Source organism: Pogona vitticeps, chromosome 4 (assembly GCF_051106095.1).
Source record: "Pogona vitticeps strain Pit_001003342236 chromosome 4, PviZW2.1, whole genome shotgun sequence".
NCBI lineage: Eukaryota > Metazoa > Chordata > Lepidosauria > Squamata > Agamidae > Pogona > Pogona vitticeps.
The window spans coordinates 134,200,157-134,219,975 of NC_135786.1; the positions used below are offsets into that span (position 1 = coordinate 134,200,157).

General features: G+C 43.3%; 1 long non-coding RNA gene across 1 annotated transcript in view; it reads left to right on the plus strand.

Annotated features, from left to right (window-relative positions):
• Positions 1–16,582, plus strand: part of LOC140706809 (uncharacterized) — a 42,898-nt gene extending 26,316 nt beyond the window's left edge. Inside the window, exon 2 of the long non-coding RNA XR_013544721.1 lies at positions 1,399–16,582. This is a non-coding gene — a long non-coding RNA (uncharacterized LOC140706809). The remainder of the gene's footprint in view (positions 1–1,398) is intronic.
• The last annotated feature ends 3,237 nt before the right edge of the window (positions 16,583–19,819 follow it).

The window sequence follows — 19,819 nt, forward strand, 5'->3', positions numbered from 1 at the left end:
AACCCATCAGTTCCTGTAGTAAGTTGATTGGTATATGTGAAAATAACTAATTTCATATTTGAATTCTTTGGTGAACCTTTATGAGCCCGAGTGCCCAAACTGCAAAACAAATCAACTTATTTATTTCAAAGTGCCAATACTGCGATTAAAACCCAAATGCTGCGTGGACGCCACACTGTGGTTTTATTTTAGAGAAAACACCTGCCCCTGCACTGCAAGGGTTAAATGCTTGTGTTTTTCCTATGGGCAGTATTAAAGAAATACTTACTGGTCCTCCAATTCCCCCGTTGGGCTAGAGTGGTAATGGTCGCCACTGCACCCCTCTGCTGGACCACTGCACCAGCAGAGGGGAGTGCCAAAATCTGGGATCGAAGGACGGGTAAGTATTTCTCTATGGCAACTTATGGCTTGTGTGCCCACAGAGAGGGCTGTGTGTGCCAGATGTGGCACTTGTGACATAGGTTCGCCATCACTGTTCTAAGCGAATGCCATTTGAATCTATACCATTTTAAAATTAATTAGTCTGATTGAGCATAGTCATCTATTTGATATAACTCTTTGAACATACTACCAGAAATAAATAAATAAATAAATAAATAAATAAATAAATAAATAAATAAATAAATAAATAAATGAATGAATGAATGAATGAATGAATGAATGAATGAATGAATGAATGAATGAATGAATGAATATAAATATCCCTCTGACATTTCTCAGTGACAATTGCAGTAAAAAAACATGTGGTGTCTCAGTAATCTTCCTGAAAGTCTCTTTACAACTTTTAGTCTCTAACAATCTCAGGCTGGGGTCTTGTATTTGGATGTTAACGCCCAGATGGTGTAAGGCTCCAACATGGAAATAAAACATCTTAAATTGGAAAACTTAATGCAAATTTCAATAACCCAAGCCACTTCCTGAATCAACATTTGTTTAATATACATTTAAAAATCAAACGTTCCTCTAATTACGCCTTTGTTTGTTTAAATGTCCAATTAAAATTCATCTGCGACAATTTGTGATCTTCTCATTTACTCCTGTTAAATAAGACTTTTTCTGTTAAAGGAAACATTCCTCCCTTTAATAGTCTCTTTGATTCTGCTATTTAACCATACTGAGAGTGCAATCAGACAGAAAATGTTGTTTTGCCATCCATCCATCAGGAAATCACTCCAGCCTGGCCCTCAAAAGCAGTATCCTTACTACTGAAACAGAAAGGTCCTGCTTGGGTACAGACCAGAGTCAGGCTGGTGGCACGATTCCCCAAAATCATGTGACTGCTGGGAAATGCCTCATACCAGGCCAGGCCACATGTGGTCCAGAAAAATGTGCGCTATATGCCGGTGTGACCACCCATTCTCAACCTTCTTCTGACCACGGCTTTTCTTTTTTTGACAGTTTCCAGCGCCTCCTGTCAAACAATGATACAACACGGGTATCTTTCAGAAGCTCCTCACATTTTTCAGTCTGTGGCTTCCTTCAAATGTACCAGGGCCCACCTTGAGAATGGCTGCCTTAGACTCTTTCTGGCTTTTTAATGCCATTTTTGAATCTGTGGTATAGGTAGGTGTCCCCCTCCTCCGGGTCTCTGTTACACTAATCTTAAAGTATCCCCAGGTATCCTAAAGCACTTCAATGGCATAATGGCACCTTTTAGCATCCTGAAAGTGGTTCTGCCTGAATAGCTATTCCAAGTTTAATGAGCCTACTGCAGCTGTTAGAAAACCCCCACTTCCAATTATTCTTTTCTTTGCAGGCATATTTTGCAAAAATATTACCACTCTACCTTACAAGCCACTTGCTGGAATACCCCATGAGCTCATTACGGAAGGGGTGCCTAATTTTAAAAAGGCATATTAAATGGCACACATGGACATGATAATGTAAAATTCCCTGACCAATGTTCATGAACTACTGATTTGGCAGTTCATGCCGGTTCGTTATCAGCCGAAAGATGTTTGATGCTTCAAAGTCCTGCCTCCTCTGACAGGTGCCCACTCGGGCAGCACCTGGAGGAGGCACGGCAGGAAAGCCAGGCGGCCACCTACAAGTGGGCACCCACCAGAATTGATGGGGCTTTGAAGTGCTGAATACGTGTTTGGCTGATAAACAAACGGCACAAAGTGTTCAACCGGCGGCTTGTGCCCATCTCTAGTCACAAGACTATGTACAACATAAAAATGGGAGAAAAAACAAACAAACCAAAAAAAAAAAAAACCCACCAACACCCCCCCCCCAAAAAAAAAGACTCCATGAATTGAATTAAAGCAATATGAGGCTAGGACATTAACAATCACTCAGAAACTTCAGCAGGCCGAAAACACAGCAGCCAGATTGCCAACTGCGGCTGGTCACAGGGATCACATAACAACTCTGTTACAACAGCACCACTGGCTGCCAATCTGTATCTGGGTACAATTCTATAAAGCCCTAAATGGATTGGGTCCAAGTTATCTCAAGGACCACATCTCATATTATGAACCTGTCCTGGTGTTAACATCATCCTCAGAGGCCTTTTTTTTTTAGTCCCACTACTTTTATAGGTGTATCTGACTGGGACACAGGAGAAGGCCTTCTCTGTTGCTGCTTCCAGACTTTGGAGCTCCCTCCCATAGGAAGCCCGGTCGGCTCCATCTCTGCTGTCCTTCCACAAGCAGGCAAAGACCTTTCTCCTCACGTAAGCGTTCTCTTAGTTACTGGCTATCTGGATAGGGTTCTTAAATATATTCTTGTGTCTTACTGCTTCGATTGTGTTTTGATGTTGCTTCTGCTTGCCATATTTTACTGTGCTATTTGTTTGATCCTTTTTACTATTTGTATACTTATTGTTTTTGGCTTTAAATACTGTACTGTATTTGAATGATGTAAGCTGCCTTGGGCCCTTCTTAAGGAAAAAGACAGGGTAAAAATGTTTTAAACAAATAAATAAACATTAGAATCATGTTTATGACTTAACAACTAAACAACAACAAGAATCATAAGAAGAGCCCTGCTGGATCAGGCCAAAGGCCCATCTAGTCCACCCTCCTGTATTTCACAGTTCCCCCACCAAATGCCTCTGGAAGCACACAAGACAAGTATTTATTTATTTATTTATTTATTTATTTATTTATTTATTTATTTATTTATTTATTTATTTATTTATTTATTTATTTATTTATTTATTTATTTTTACCCTGCCCCTCTAGACAATGTCTACTCGTAGATACCTGTCTCCCGATACCAGTCCCCTGTATCTGGCATTTTGAGGTACCTTCCTTTTAAGCCTGTAGATTATACATCCCCATCATGGCTTGTAACCTGTGATGGACTTCTCTTCCAGAAATTTGTTCAATCCCGTTAAAGGCATCAAGAAGAGATGTCATCACCACATTCTGTGTCAAGGAGTTCCACAGACCAACCACATGCTAGGTAAAGAAATATTTACTTTTGTCTGTTCTCACTGTTCCAACATTCAATTTGAGTGGATGTCCTTTGGTTCTGCTATTGCGTGAGAGGGAAAAGAGCTTCCTTCTGTCCACTTTATCCATCCCCTGCATAATTTTATACAACTCAGGTCCCCCCTCAGGCACCTTTTCTCTAGATTAAAGAGCCCCAAATGCTCTAGCCTTTCCTCATAAGGGAGATGCCCCAGCCCAGCCATCATTTTAGTCACTCTCTTCTGCACCTTTTCTAGTTCCACTATGTCTTTTTTTAGGTGCAGTGGCTAGAACTGTACGTAATACCACAGGTGCAGCCTTACCAGTGTTTTGTACAATGGCATTATAATGTTGACTGTTTTATTTTCAATCCCCTTTTTAATGAGACCTAGCATGGAATTGGCCTTGTGAGGCAAGACTTACCCTTCCAGAAGCCATGCTGATTTTCCCTCAGCAAGGCTTGTTCTTCATGTTTCAAGATTTTCTCGGATGAGGCTTTCCACCATCTTCCTTGGAACAGACATTAGGCTAACCAGCCTATAGTTTCCCGGGTCCCCCTTCCTTCCCTTTTTAAAGATTGGTGTGACATGTGCTATCCCCCAGTCCTCTGGCACTGTGTCCGTTTTAAGGGACAAATTATATGTTTTAGTTAAGAGATCAGCAACTTCATTTCTCAGTTCCTTAATAACTCTTGGGTGGATGGTATCTGGGCCTGGTGACATTGATCTTCAATTTATCAATTAGGTCTAAAACATCTTCTCTTTTAACCTGTATCTGATTTAATTCATTAGTCAGAAGGGGCTGTTTGAGCAGCAGAATCTGCCCAAGGCCTTCTGTCATGAAGACAGATGTGAAGAACTCGTTTAATTTCTCTGCAATCTCCAAGTCCCCCTTTGCCTCCCCGTTACCTCCCTCACCATCCTGAGGGCCAGCTGCTTCTCTGGCAGGTTTCCTGCTTCTAACATATTTAAAGAAGCTTTAATTATTCCCCTTTATATTGCTGGCCATACGTTCCTCAAAGTCGTTCTTTGCCTTCTGTATTATCTTCTTACATTTCTTCTGCCAGATTTTGTACTCCTTTTTATTTTCCTCACTTGGGAAGGATTCCATTTATAGAAGGACCCCTCCTTGCCCTTTAAAGTCTCTCTAACTCTGCTCGTTAACTATGATAGCACCCTCTTGGACTTAGTTGAGCCCTTCTTTCTTTGCAGTATACACTTCCACTGGGTCTCCACTACTGTTGTTTTAAACAGGCTCCATGCACTCTGGAGAGATTGGATTCTTTTTACCTTCCCTTTCAACTTCTTTCTAACTAGTTTCCTTGTCTGAAGGAAGTCCTTCAGGAATCAAGGGTTTTCGTTTCAGATTTGCTTGACACTCTTCCCCCAACATGCATGGTGAAAGAGATCGCAGCATGGTCCCTATTCCCTAGCAGCTCAGTGACATTCACATCCCTAACCAGGTCCTGAGTATCACACAATACTAAATCCAGAGTCACCTGTCCTCTGGTGCGCTCCTTGACAAGTTACTCCAAGGTGCCACCATTTAGCATGTCAAGAAACCTGGTCTCCCTTTCTTGACCAAAGCACGCATTGATCCAGTCAATGTGAGGATAATTGAAGTTCCCCATGAAGTCCCTCTTGGACACCTTCCTGATTCGTCTCCTCATTTCAAGTTTTGATCTGGAGGATGATAGCACCCCCCATCACATCACTCCTTGGGCCTGGTAATTTAACCCACAGTGATTCTATGATGGAGTCAGACCCGCCATCCTTCTCCATTCTGCTGGATTCTACCCCTTCTTCAACACAGACGGCCACCCCACTTCCAATACGCCCCTCCCTACCCCTTCTATAGAGTTTAGATCCTGGAACTGCAGTATCCCACTGGTTCTCTGAATTCCACCAGGTTTCCGTTATGGCCGCCATACCAATGTTATTCTTAGCCACCAAATGTTCCAGCTCTCCCATCTTTGCTCAGATCCTTCATAAAAGCATTTGCATAAAAGCATCTGCATGCGGGGGGGGGTCCCCCAAGAAGAGCTCTTATTTGTTTCTTTTTTCCCCCACAGCTTCTCATTCCATTGGGCCTACTATCACGTCCCATCACATTCCCAGTCCTAACTCCTACATTGTCATCACTTTGTGGTTCCCTACCCTCTCCACCCTCATTCCACAGGGATGAGGAGTCCTGGACTGGACGCCACTCGGCTCCTCCCGGCTTTCCCCCAGGATTCACTTTAAAAGCTGCTTTGCCACCGTTTTAATGTTATGCACCAGCCGTCTGGTCCCGTGTTCATTCAAGTGAAGCCCGTCCCTCTTGTACGTACCTGGTTTGTCCCAAAATGTTCCCCAGATTCCCGAATGAATCTAAACCCCTCCCCCTGACACCACTGTCTCATCCACATGTTGAGACCCCTGCCTAGCTGGCCCTGCACGTGGAACAGGTAGCACTTGTGAGAACGCTACCTTTGAGGTCCTAGCTTTGAGCTTCCTCCCTAACAACCTAACTTTGGCCTCCAAGATCTTGCGGCTACATTTCCCCACGTCGTTGGTGCCAACATGCACCAACTCTGCAATCTCATTCCCAGCACTCTCTACCAACCTATCCAGATGAGACGTGATGTCCGCAACCTTTGCACCAGGTAGGCAAATCACCATGCGGTCCTCACAACCATCACAGACCTCGCTTTATGTTCCTGACAATCAAATTGCCCACTACCAGAAACCCTTTCCCCCCTCCCCACGAGGAGTATCCTCAGTGCAACTGGATATGGGCCTGTCACCTGTAGAAGGGTTCCCCTCTAAGGGATGGTTTCCCTCTTGTCCAGATTGGCATCCTCCAGCCCGGAGACTTCCAATCCCAGCAGCTGAGGTCTGTGGGTGACACGATGCCTGAACGTCCCTGGAAGTCTCGCCGTGGTCCTTCTCTCCCTGTTTCTACTTCTTTGCTGTGCTAGGGTTCCTGCTCTTGAGGATTGCATACATGTGGACTGTGCTCCTCCAGCAGCTCGCTGCTTATCTGCAAACAGACAGGGATGCTTCCCAGCTATACTGCTTGTTCGATCAAGCCAGCATATCTGGGCAGATGACTTTGTGTCATCTGCAAACTGCAGCCTGGGCGGGAGCTTTCTTTCAGGTGCTTGGCTGTTATTCATACATTTTTATTCATATTCCCACAACTGTGACTGATCCACAGAGAGGCTGGAAGAGGGTGAATGAGGAGGATCAGTTTATATGGGGACAGCTAATTCTAATATTCCTCTCATCTTCTTCCCTTGCAAAGATCCTAAGTTCACGTAAACAAAGCACACTGCAATTATTTAAATGAAAGAATTGCATTTTACATTTAGGGAGTTCAGAAGAGTTGAATGTTTCCTCTGTGTTTGTCTGCTAAGGAAAAGTCATGCAACTGTTACCACCACCCTAACTCTCCAGTTATTGATTCTATTTCTTGAATGAGTCTGGTTGCAAAAATATTCAGCCCACAACAGCAGCAACAACCAAAAGGAGCAAGGTGCATCTTTTTCTATGCTGGGAGAAAAAGGCCTGATTCTCCAGTCCTACAAAACTACCCCAACTCTTAGGCCATGACTTACACAGTCAAATCCTATGGGATTTGCTCTGCTTTTAAAACAGATTAATTCAAATTAATTTTTTACTGATCATATGACCCAAAGGGTGATTCGAATCAGTCTGTCTCTTTTTGCTCCCAGCATGACTTTTTTCCTGTGCCCTTGGGGGCTTCCACTTTTTTCGAGATGGAATGTTTTGAACAGACTTTTCCCCATGTGATTAGTTGATTCATTCTGGTAAATATGGGGGAACATGTCAATGGGCAATTGGGACGTTATGTTCAGAACTTCAGGAACACCCACTCTTACATTCTTTTCCACCTGGCCACCCTCTAGATTTTAAAAAAAATTACAGTGGTGTCTCACTTAACAGCGAAATCGCTGTAGAGCGAAATCCTCGTTAAGCGAAATAAAAAAAGCCCATTGAAATGCATTGAAAACCCTTTAATGCGTTCCAATGGGCTGAAAACTCACTGTCCAACGAAGATCCTGCATAGGGGCAGCCATTTTCGGTGCCTTTAAAGCAAGGAATCCATCCTAGAAAACAGCGGGGGGGCATTTTGTATACCCGGTGGCCATTTTGAAACCCGATGATCAGCCGTTTTTAGATCGTTGTAATGCGAAAATCGATTCCCAAGGCAGGGAACCGATCATCATGAAGCGGATTTTCCCATTTAAACCATTGTTTTGCGATTGCTTTTGCGATCGCAAAAACTTAATCGTCAAGCAATTTCCTCATTAAGCGAGGCAATTGTTAAGCGAAACACCACTGTATATATATGAAATTAGTGCTAGATACCCTTAGTACCTTATCACTAGGATTGACATACTAGTTTAGTGCTAGTTCACCTCCAGATGAGGAAAAACATTAACATTAAACAAATCAGGAATAACCCAAGTGAAATAAAATATGTTTTTGTGGTATATAGTATGTCTCTACACATTAAATAGAACTTTGAAATGCTGCTACCTTTTCAGAAACACTGTACAACCCTTTCAAAACCAAACAGTTTGACAGCAAGCCATAAAAGAGGTGGCACCAGAGGAAGGAAGGAAAGAAGGGGGACATGGGCTGAAATGCAAAATGCATCACATTGATTGTGAACACTGAACTCTCAAATCAATGTGCAGCCCCTGTGTGAGCAATGACTGCAAATTTGGTTGTAATAAAGGCTGGAAATCAAATTGCAGCAAAGCCAAATCAGTTCCAAAACTTTCTGGATAGACACCCCCAAGCAGCCCAGTGATGACTGTGGAAATCTGGTGGATGGACATGAAATATTATTGTTGGGGAATAGGGAAATCCAGGATTAAGGGAGATTACCTTGGAGAAGATTTTAAAGAAGTAATTTTTAGTATATTTCTGTTCTGCTGGTGGTTTTACTTTGATTCTATATGTTATATTGTATTCCTTTTAAAAACTTTTAGTTGCTTACACTTTGTGCTATCTCCAATTGTTGTTTATACTTCCCCTATGGATATATGCGTGTGTGTGCATGCGCGTGCGTGTTTGTGTGTGTGACTGCATTGTACTCAAAGAATGTGGTTATCAGATTGATTAAAAGAAGGGGAAGGTGCTAGGCCCAGATGAGGTGTATTTTAAACAGCAACACAGTAGGAAACCATTTGACAGAGATGCAGAAGATCAAAAATGGAAACTGCAGCATAAGAATCAAGTTCCGTTCACCCAGGCCACCAGTCTTACAGAGAAAAAAAATGTTTTGAACACTTTTCCTTCAATAAATGCACTCCAGAAGCAAAGCAACCTACTTATGTGCAAGAAGTTCCTGCTTCCAGAAAATTCACAATTCAAGCAGCAAAACAGGCAGTACTAGCAATTTAAAATTCACTCTTTCACTCAGACACATTCATTCCTTTCAGGATAAATTACAAAATAGAATAAAAACTGCACACATGGCAATAAGCAGTATATCCAAAGGATTGTCAGCTCCTGTAGTGTGCTCTGGTGCCTCATCTACTTGCTAAAGCTCAAAAACAGCCCTGGACAATGCACTTTCTTGACCATGACTGGCTGTGGCCATTGGAGTTGGGGACCACTCTTACCATTACTCTTTGATGGTTACTGTACCTGCTTGCAACCAGACCTCTCAGCATATGTGACAACCAGGAAGACTCAGTGATCAGTGTGGGTCCTGAGTGACAACTCAGAGCAAGGAGCAAGTATGCACAGACCTCTGTTCCTTTATGCATGTGCAGTGTCCCTACCAAACGTGCACACACATCAATTAGCAGTGATGGAGCATGTGCGGTAAAGACATTTCATTTTTTGTGGTAAGCAGCTGGTGTTGGGGAGCTGAAGACTGGGGGAAGGAGGCAGGAATGGGGACCACCACGCCAGCCGTTGCAACTCTGGGATCGGGGAGCTAGCTGGATTTTCTTGGTTATTCACCGAAGCATTTATAAAGCCCCTAAAAATGTTAATGCAGTGAAGATGAGTGATGAATAGAGACAGCATCCTTGGCACTATAAATAACTGATGCCATTCAGTTTGTCATTATTACCATTGATTAATACAACATTAATTTTCTGAAATCTTGACTAACTGTTTGATAGAAGATGAATAAAGAGGTGGAATTTCAGGTGTCAAGCTTTTTATTAAGGAGTGTTCAAGGCCACCTCTAGATGGGTATTACAAACTGCATTTACTCTCCTCTCTGGTTTGTGAAAAGCAATTGTTTAGCTGTATAGCGAGTACAGAGCTGAATTAAATTGACCTGCATGATACAGAAAGTAGCACTGAGCCCATTTACCTAAGAGTCTTTTGAAAGAAATCTTTTTCTTTTTGTATTATACATGAGTGCTGACATGATTTCAAGGAAGTGATTATCTATGTAATAGTTTTAAATGGATGAATTATTTCAGTGTATATAAACATTAAGGTCTACTGAAGTACTGTGTTTCTAGGTTTCTTATGTGAGAAATCGTGCAGCTATGTTGATATAGCTGTTGTTGTTTTTAATGTTATTTAGGAGAGAATTGCCATTGCTGACAGAAAAGGCATGAGAAGTGTGTGACGGGAGTCCAGGGCATGTGCCACCTTTGCTGTGGAAATGATGCTGTGTGTGTTCATGCGTGAACCCTTACACTCTTTTGCCTGAATAATACAGAAAAGACAAACCAGTTTCTACAGCCCTGCAGTTCTTCCTGGAAGGGTGTTGGGAGACTGAAACACCAGTTCTGTAGCCTCTGTCACGTAACTAGTGGAGTGGGTAGCAATGGACAGATTAATTGCCAGTCCACTTTTGTCTTTCTTGAGCAACTACTTCTTTGATATGTACAATGCTACTCTCAGATGCTACTTCTTCCTTGCACCAGGTAGCCTATTCAGTCTTTGCATTCCCTTTGTTAGAGAAAGATGGTTAGATATGGAGGTCTTGTTTCCATGCTAGCTACCAGTATACCCTCATGAACAGAAGACAACTTTAAGGGCTTCTGCAAGCACATCCAGGTTCTTTTGCTTTCTCTTGCCCTGAATAGATTTTCTAAAACAACAGACATTTTTATTTCTGTCTTACTACTGGCATCCAGACCAGTAATTCCTATTTAACAGACATAAGCTCACCGCACTGGGCCACTGCACTCTGCTAATATATATATACCAAATAGTCTTACAAAGGGGATACTCCTACTAATAACCCTTCAGAACAGCGATTCCTGAATGATTCTTTCCTGTTTTTGGAACCAGTTGGCAGCTAGACTGGAGCGGCTTAGGCTTAAGATGGCTTAAATCTGATCTAATATCTGTGCAAGGTGGGAGCTGCTGGGTTGTGACTCCTTCCCATGCTGTTAACATTGCAGCCATTTATCTTGTAAGGAGGCCAATTGCCCTGGCTACTTTCCAAGCCTCTGAAAACTTCTCTCAAGCTGCACTTAGTTCAGAATGCATCTACTCCACTATTGACTGGGACAGAATACAGGTATTGTATGATGTTAGTTCTGAAATAGCTGTCCTTCATTCTGGTAGAGTTCTAGATCCCATTCAGAGGAGCGGTATGTAGTGGCATTTTTTTTTTAAAGTGCTAAACCAGAGATGGGGAATATATGGCCTTCTTTCTCCTCTACTTGTCTGAACAGTCAGGCTAATTGGAGTTGATGGGAATTAATCCAGTGACACCTGGAGAACCACAGGTGGCCTACCTAAACAGTCTGTGTCCAGGATATCTTAATACTGGGATGGGAGGCATGTGGCTATTTTTATCCATTGTTGGACTGGCTAAAAACAGCCGCATACCTCTCTTAGCCAGCCAGGGCAATGGCAAGCGATGCTGAAAGATGCAATCCAACAACCATCTGGGAGGCCCATGTGTTGCTCATACTACATATGTCCAAATAGACAGAGGTAGAACTGAACATTTGACGGACATCTAATGGATTCAGGGTTTGCTCAGGAATATGAAAGCCCTGACCTTGCCTACTGTTGTGCCTTCAAGCAAAATAATATCAGTATTTTTAAGTATATTTTACCTTTGAATGGAATCATAGGAGGTTTCTGTCATGGACATCAGTAGGGAAATAGCATGTGACATTATGAACCTTCATACCTGGTGCCAACACTGTACTTAACAGAAGCAAAGGGATTCCTGAGCTCATAAAGGATGGGGACTGGCAAGAATCTCTAATGGACCCTCTTCTGGTTACTCTTCCAAGAGGACATGAGAGAGATTCTGGCTTCAGTGCACATGGACTGTTCTGGGTCTATCCGGAGCATTTAACGGACATCTGACTACACCCCTGAGGTAAATTAAAACTCTAGTTTTATTTAACATCATATCCACTAAAATGCTAGACTGAGCAAGAAGGGAATGAAAGGTCCAAGGTAAACTAGAATAAAGGAATTATAGGATGAGATTAAAAGGCAAAGCCAAATCTAGGTCATCTAGGCTGCAGTCAGAGGAAAGGCTGAAGAGCACCAGACTGGAATGAGAAAATGTGATGGTCAGGCATAATTAGTTGCTAATAGAGCTCTATAAGAAAGGTAACAATTACAGAGCGATATAAACACTACTAGGGCAACATAAAACTTAACAGAATGCCCAGCTGTGGCAGAACACAAGATGCTTGACTGAAGAATGTGGAAGTATCCTGTCTCTGCTGTGGGTAAAAGTCTTTACCTGGGGTAAGAGGAATAAAAACACTGATTACAGATCTTTTGCCCAGGTGCCAGAAAAAAAAACGGAGCTGCCCTCAGCACCATCACATACAAAGAATACATAAATGTGTTCATTCCCCCCCAAACCATATACTAGTGGAAGCCATGTCTGGCTATAATGAAACGTCTTTATATGCCTGATACATGTGGACTATGTATTTCCTGCATGGAATCAACACCATTTTGGAAAATATTTGCACAGAAAGGCATGTTTCTTTTAAAATGTTTGTCAATGTGAGTGAAACAACTGGTCTGTGCCACGTTTCAGTTTCCTGCCACTGTGTGTTCCTATATTTAAAAGAGAGGCACTGCTAAAGCAGATTTATTAATAGGCAGGAACAATTGTTCATCACAAGGGGCGTGTGGGCCAGTTCGCCCAGATCCAAAGGACACTATTCACACTTTCTCTCCAACAAAGGTCCATTGAGAGCCTCATGTTTGCTCAATGGGCCCATTGAGAGTGTGGCTTGTTTTTCACAGCAGACTTTCAAGAGGGGACAAATAGATTGCTAATGAGGGGGGCCAGCCAGGCACACACATTTAGCTATGGGGAGAATAGGGGGGAGGGTGTCACTTTTTATTCCAAAATGGAAATCGAGAGAAGTTGCCAGAGATAGGGATTTCTTAATAAATCAAAGTGTTGCCCTTAAATGAGTACAGTACTTGGTTTTGGCAGTGGGCACTGGAGAGGTGCCTAAAACTACTATGCAGGGCAGAAAGTTCCATTCAGGAGACGAGAGACACAAGAAAGCCATGGGATGCTGGGGACTTGCAACATGCTTTCTTACACTTCTTGTGAGGGCTGCACACGTTACAGCTGTTGCCAATGTTACATGACAGCTCCCATCCAAAAACACAACAAAGGAAGCAATAGAACGAAGCTTGTAAAGAACTGTGGCCTGAACAGTTCTCAGAGTACATTAGCGTCAGGATTGATAAAACTCAACTTGATGCTAATTCCAGATTAAAATTTATTTAAAAACAAACAAATAAGGAAGACAGGTTGACTAACAACTTCTCTGTCTCGGTACTGAATGATGTACATTTGCCCCCTCCAAAATAGAAGTGTGCAGGTTAATTCCAGATGAAGACTTCTTGGCTGTTAAATGAACACTGGACGCAGATTGGACCAGCAGTGGTCCATAACAGCAGGTGAGGTGCTGCCACACATCATGCCACCCTCAGCCATCTTACTCTTGCCTGTTATCCTACTAGAGACAGAAGGGTGTGTGTGTGTGTGTGTGTGTGTGAAGGGTGTGTGTGTGTGTGTGTGTGTGTGCGTGTGTGTGTGTGTGTGTGTGTGTGTGTGTGTGTGTGTGTGTGAGAGAGAGAGAGAGAGAGAGAGAGAGAGGCGGGGAGAGAGAAAGAGAAAAATTGTATCCACTTTTGCCCTGCCCATCACTAACTGCTGTGCCTTCCAATCCACCACCATCGGCAGCAGTTGCCACCGGATTGGACTGTGTCTGGGCAGATCCCTATGCCAATCTATGCACATCCACATAATAGGACATACAGTACTGTATGAAGGTTGGTATAACTGAGTAAATCCAAGGAATAACAATATATCTGTGGGTTCTGGAGTCTGGAAGTGAGTTCCTTAAAACGTTCTCAAGCCATCCTTCCCTGCCACATTCTTGCATTTTTTTATATCTTTACTGCATTGGCTTTTCCATAACGAAAAAGTAAAATAATAACCAAATGGGAAGCTCTGATTTTTAACATCTCTCATTGCACCTTTATGGACATTCCAAGTATGCAGCTACAGCCTACGCACAAAGTGCCTGAAGAAACCACAGGAGTGAATTCTATTCTTTGTATGTCTAGTGTCCAGCTACTAATCCCTAGTATCTTCAGTTACAGAGCTCTCACGTGTCCAAAATAAATCTTCTGTGTGTTTCTATGGTGAACCACTGTGTCTACAATCCCATCCCTCAGAAGCAGGGATATGGCCATGTTCATCTTCCATCACTCTTTCAGCTTCAGTGTGCAAGAACCCAGGCTTATAGACCTATGGAGAAGGGCAGACTCCTTTTCAGAGCTTCCTTTAAATTGATTACCATACGATTCATCAGCCAGCATGGCGGCAAATGAGTCAAGAAAGTTAAACCAGCTCCAGTTACCAATACATTTATTCAAGAGCCAAGCAGAGAGAAAATCAGAAATGGTCTGTTGAGTTTGGAACAAAATGTTAAAGTAAGCCAGTCCAGCCTGTTAGGCTAGGAATAACTCTCTGAAGCAGCTTTCATTGGGCCTCTATACTATAGCTTTTAGGTTAATTCCAAAACTTGGAAAAATTACTGTTTTTTTACTGCAGCTGTGCCTGCTGGCTGATGGATTCTGGCAACTGCACTCCTTAACAGTAATTCTCCAAGACAAAGGGTATTTCCCCCCAAAAACCAAAGGCATTCCAAGGGGTGAGGGTAGAAGACGCAGCGCCTGCCTTGCACAGGAAGCAAAGGGGTGATACTTCCCTACTAAAACAGGCAGCCGATTCATTCAAAGAAAAATAGCAATGCAGGTGGAGGAACTTCATCCACATCCTCATAAAGAAAGAAAGGAAGGGTGCAACCTGCAAATGTGGGGCCAGAGGTGAGCCCCAGTTCTGACCATTTAGCTCCAACAGACTACTAATGAGGAAACTTGGTTGGTCGGCATAAGGAGACAACTTACCCTGGGCTAGAGAGCAAGAGACTCCTGGGCACCTCAGGATGGTGAACTTATTACATTGAAAATAATGGTAGATACATACTGAAATCAACAAAAGGCTTATGCACTATACAGGTTTATAGCACTTTGATGCCATTTTAAATGCTATGGCACCAGCCTAGAGAATCCTGGGATTTGTACCTTGGTGGTGCATTTGAAATTCTCTGCTAGAGCACTCTAGTCAACAACACCACAGAGAATTCTAAGCATCTCACCAAACTGCAAACTCCATTATTCCCTAGGATGGAGAGGTGACATTTAAAGTGGCTTCAAACTGCTATAACTACACTGGGGACACATTCAGATGCACAAGGCTGCTACATGTAAGAACAAGGAACCTATGTGTGTTTGCATGTGTTTTCGTACTGTAGAAGGACAGCACTCTACCCTGTTTCTCTGAAAATAAGACCTAACCTGAAAATAAGTCCTAGTATGATTTTTCAGGATGCTCATAATAATATAAGCCCAACCCAAAAAATAAGCCCCCGTTAAGTGAAACCCCGCCCTCCACCATTGTGCAGCAACCAGAAGATGACATGACTGTATTTGAATAAATGTAGATTGTTGTGCATGAAAAAATAAAGCATCCCCTGAAAATAAGCCCTAATGCCTTTTTTGGAGCAAAAATTAATATAAGACCCTGTCTTTGGGGGGAAACACGGTAGTTTTAGTGTTTATAAATAAAGAGAAAAAGGTGTGTGTGTGTGTGTGTGTGTGTGTGTAAGGAATGAATAATATGTGTGTGTGTGTGTGTGTGTGTGTGTGTGTGTGTGTGTGTGTGTGTGTGTGTGTGTGTGTGTGTGTGTGTGTGTGTGTGTTTTTAAGGAATGAATAATGTGTGTGTGTGTTTTTAAGGAATGAATAATGTAAATTGCAGAGGAAGCTGGAAAAATGGATTTCTGATAGTCTGACCAGGCTCAACATGATGTCCCTGGCACCATGCAGTAGCTAGGCACAAGTAGTATTTCCATGCCACATTATTAGTACAGGAACAGTTGCAAATGCATTAGGCAAGAATAACTGATTTAGTGGCTGGGTGCTGAAGAACTGCAATTCCCCTACAACGGAAGCACTTGTTGGGACAATGTTGTCTAGGCCTATTAATGACAGCTGTACAGTCCCCCATTTGAAAACAACAGTGTCTTTCTCTTCTCCTGCCCTCCCCCAACTTGTTTTTGTGTGAAAGGAAGCATAGAGCTGGAAATCTCTACCCAGTGCTTGAATACAAGGAGTTTGTTTGCAGGTCCATTGTTTGGTGCTGTCCTTTTGCTCACTGCCGCTGTCCTTGGCATTTAAAAGTATTTGTGCCTGGGGAGGGGGGGAGCCAATTGTGCATGCACCATTGTCAAGCATCATGAAATGTGGGCAAGTTACTTCCGTTGCATTTGGGTTGACTGCCCCCCAACACTCTTCCAGTCTAATGAGCTAGCAACTTTACAATTTAAAAAAGATGAGGATACAAAGAAAACAGATGTGTGTGGTAAAGATTGTAAAGCACACAAATAAAAGTTGCCCATGCCAGATTTTCCAATGTCTCCTCAATATACAGTATATGGAGAGAGATATAGACATGGAAATATATATACTGTATACAGTATATGGATATGATGACAGAAGCACCATAGCATCACAGTTTGTATGATGTTATGTTCTCTTTTGTTCTAATGCTAGGCGCTCTGGCCAATAATCTGCCTTGCAGCTAGTGCCCATGTATTTTCTAGATAGTGCTTTGTTTTTAGATCAAGCCATACTGGAACTCAAACCAGGGCCTAGAAACTCTCTTCCTTAATCCCAGATGCTTTGCTGTAATGATTCAGTATTATTGGGAAAGCCACTCTGCACACGCTCAAGAGACTTTCATATTTGCCCTACTCTGGGAAAGCTGAGTGACTCAAATACTAATCATTGACGCAAGAAGTTTGCCAGATAAAGCTATTCACATCCCTAATCTCCATGCCCTCACAAACATAACCTGCTAACACTTTATCATACTGGATGTTAACACACACATGTGAGCACACACTCCAGAAAGGCTTGATAAAAAGCTTGGTGTATTCATTGCTAAATACACTGAACTTACTGCTGGAAAGAGTACTGGTATGATCAGTCAGCATTCACAGACTTAAAAGGTAGTTCCCTGGTCCCTACCATCTCATCCTACCTAATGTGTTCATCACCTTGGTATACAAGGGGCAGTAGCACAGTACAAGTAGACAACTCCAGTGCAGCGTTGGTGAAGGAAGGCACCATCACTACTTAGGGCGGGCAGACATCCAACAGGACAAACCTCCTACATCTTTCTTAGCTGCTGCAAGCTGAACCTCCTTCTCTCACGCTGATTTTTCAAGGGACAGGAAACCCTGCCCCAATATCTTTTGCATCTGGCCACCCTCATCAGCGCAGTTTTATTTTCCAATACTTTTTTTTTCTTTAATCGGGCGCGGACCCATGTTATTAGACTGCACTGCCGGGCCACAGGCATTTTCACTTTTAAAAATGAAAACCACTCTTCCTTAATCTGCAGAAAGCACCCTGAAATTTTCAGATGGGTCCTGTATCCTAGCTGGAGCTTCGACGATACCCTGCCCTCTGCTGGCATTTTTTCTTCTTCTCGTCCTTCACTCAGCATTCTGCCTGAAGAAGAGTTCTGTGGGATCCTAAAGTCAGCTCACCGGCCTTAATTAATTCCGAGGCATTAGACAACGCTGGTTTTAACATCTGAATGTTTGAGATGGGAGGAGGAGAAGAGGGTGCGTTTTGGGTCTGACAGGAGTCGCTCCTTAGATTTCAGGCCTCCAGACAGCGCTCGGTGGTGGCCTAGCAATGGAGGTGGAGGAACTGGGAGCACACCGAAGGCCACACGGCGGCCAAGGCTGCTCTTGGCGGGGTTTTCGCCCCAGCCGCGGCGTCGGCTCTGCTTTGGGAGAAGAGGACAAGCAAGCCATCAGCGCCCAATTAAAGCCGTCAATCTAATTAGGCGCCTTTCCTTCCTGGCGGACTGCGTCGGAGCAGAACGGAATCAAAGCTGAGGCGCTGGTTTCGGGGAGGCGCCTGGGCCGCCACGGTTTTTGTTCGTCCGTGGCCTTCCTCCTCCTCCTCTTCCTCCTCCGCCTGGCACTTCTGTTGCCGCCTTTTGGAGAGGCTCCGCCGCGCGCACGGCCTCCTTCATTTGCTCCGTTGCCTGCTAGAAAAGCAGGCGGACGTAATTAACGAAAGTTAAGACAACATCCCTGTAATTAGCAAGCCAACTCTGAGCACAAGAAATGGAAATTAGTCACAGGATGCTAAATTAGCCACTGCATATATTACATGGCGATGGGCACCCTCGGGGCCTTCCGTTCGGAGGCTTTGGCGTGAAACCCCGTTGCATCTCAATAAAGCCGCCCGTCCCTGGGTGATTAGCAGCCAGCCGAGAGGGCTTTCCGAGCGCATAACAAACGGCAGAATTTGGACGCCGTCCTTCAGGTGGGGGGCGGGCACACAGCCCCCAGCATGCATTAAAAAAAATTATCTTGAAGATAATGATTCCTTTTCGCGCTTTTCAAGGTGTTTGATGCTCCTTGCCTTGTTTTTTCCGTTAATTAGAAGCAGGAGTTGGAGAACTTATTTCCATGACCCCAATTTTTGCACTATTTTCCTGTCTCTGTGCAAGAGAGAAAAGGAGGAGGGGGTGCTGGTGGAAGCAAGGCAGGAAATTGGACTGGAGCAACACATAACATAACATTTGCATCAAAATAATACAGCGGGCAAGAGAAAAATCACAATCACATCACTCGGAAGGAAGGAACGGAATACAAATTAAAGGGAAGAATGTAAATTTTGTGCCATTAAGCTTCAATGGCCATTGGAAATGGTGCAAAAGCACAAAGGGTTTTTTTTATATATATGAGCATCATCCACTTTGATTATTCATACTTGTGTTTCTGCTTGAATTAAAGCAGGAGTGCTAGAGCCTGTTAAAGCAAAAATATTTGAATTGGTAGTGAACTCTCACCTTTGCTTGCATCCATTTACTTTTCAAATGAATACCAGATAAGTTAGTGCATTTTCTAATCGGCCTGTTTTTCCAGTGAGTGCTGCCATTACATACCAATTTCTTTGAGAAGTGCCTCCTAAGAAACATTAAATACTTACAAATAAGGATGTGTCCATCACTTTCAGCTGAGCTGCAAGAGCTGCTTGACTAGTGCTCTAAGACTCAGGCAGGGAGCTCCTGTTATTTGCCCCCTTCTTTGATTGCCTTGCTTCAGCCTTATTTACATCTGCTTTCTGCAGAGGGGGGACGCACACTGATTGAGCTGCTTTCTTCTTTTTTGTCTCTTTGCTTGCCCTGTGACTCTCAACAGTGGCAGCCTGGCACACAGCAATTGGGGAAGGAAAGGTTTTCTTGCTGTAGGGCTAGTGATGGCTTAAAAGGGTTTTTTTTTAAAAAAAAAAAATCACACATTCTCTCTGTAGGGAAAACTCCACTTGCAGAATTTCATGGTGCCAAGCTGCTGCTAAAACAGAGGCAGGGAATACGTATCTCTGGATGTTGTGAGACTGTCTCATGGGCTCTGACTGGCATAAATGATGGACTGGGATGTTGGGAAGTTGCGAGTTAGGTCGGGTACTTTATTTATTGTAAAGAATGCTGCTTGCTGCTTATATACTGCCCCATAGCGCTTCAAGCAGTCTCCGGGCGGTTTACAAGTTAATTATGCAGGCTACACATTGCCCCCCCCCCCCAGCGAGCTGGGTGCTCATTTTACCGACTGTGGAAGGATAGATGGCTGAGTCAACCTTGAGCGAGCTAGCTGGGATTGAACCCCAGGTCGTGAGCACAGTTTTGGCTGCAGTACAGCGCTTTAACCGCTGCGCCACGAGGCTCTTTTTGTACTTACATTTCACCCATCTAGTGTCAAACCACTGCTCCAGGTGGCTTACAGCATTGAACATAAAATAATGGTT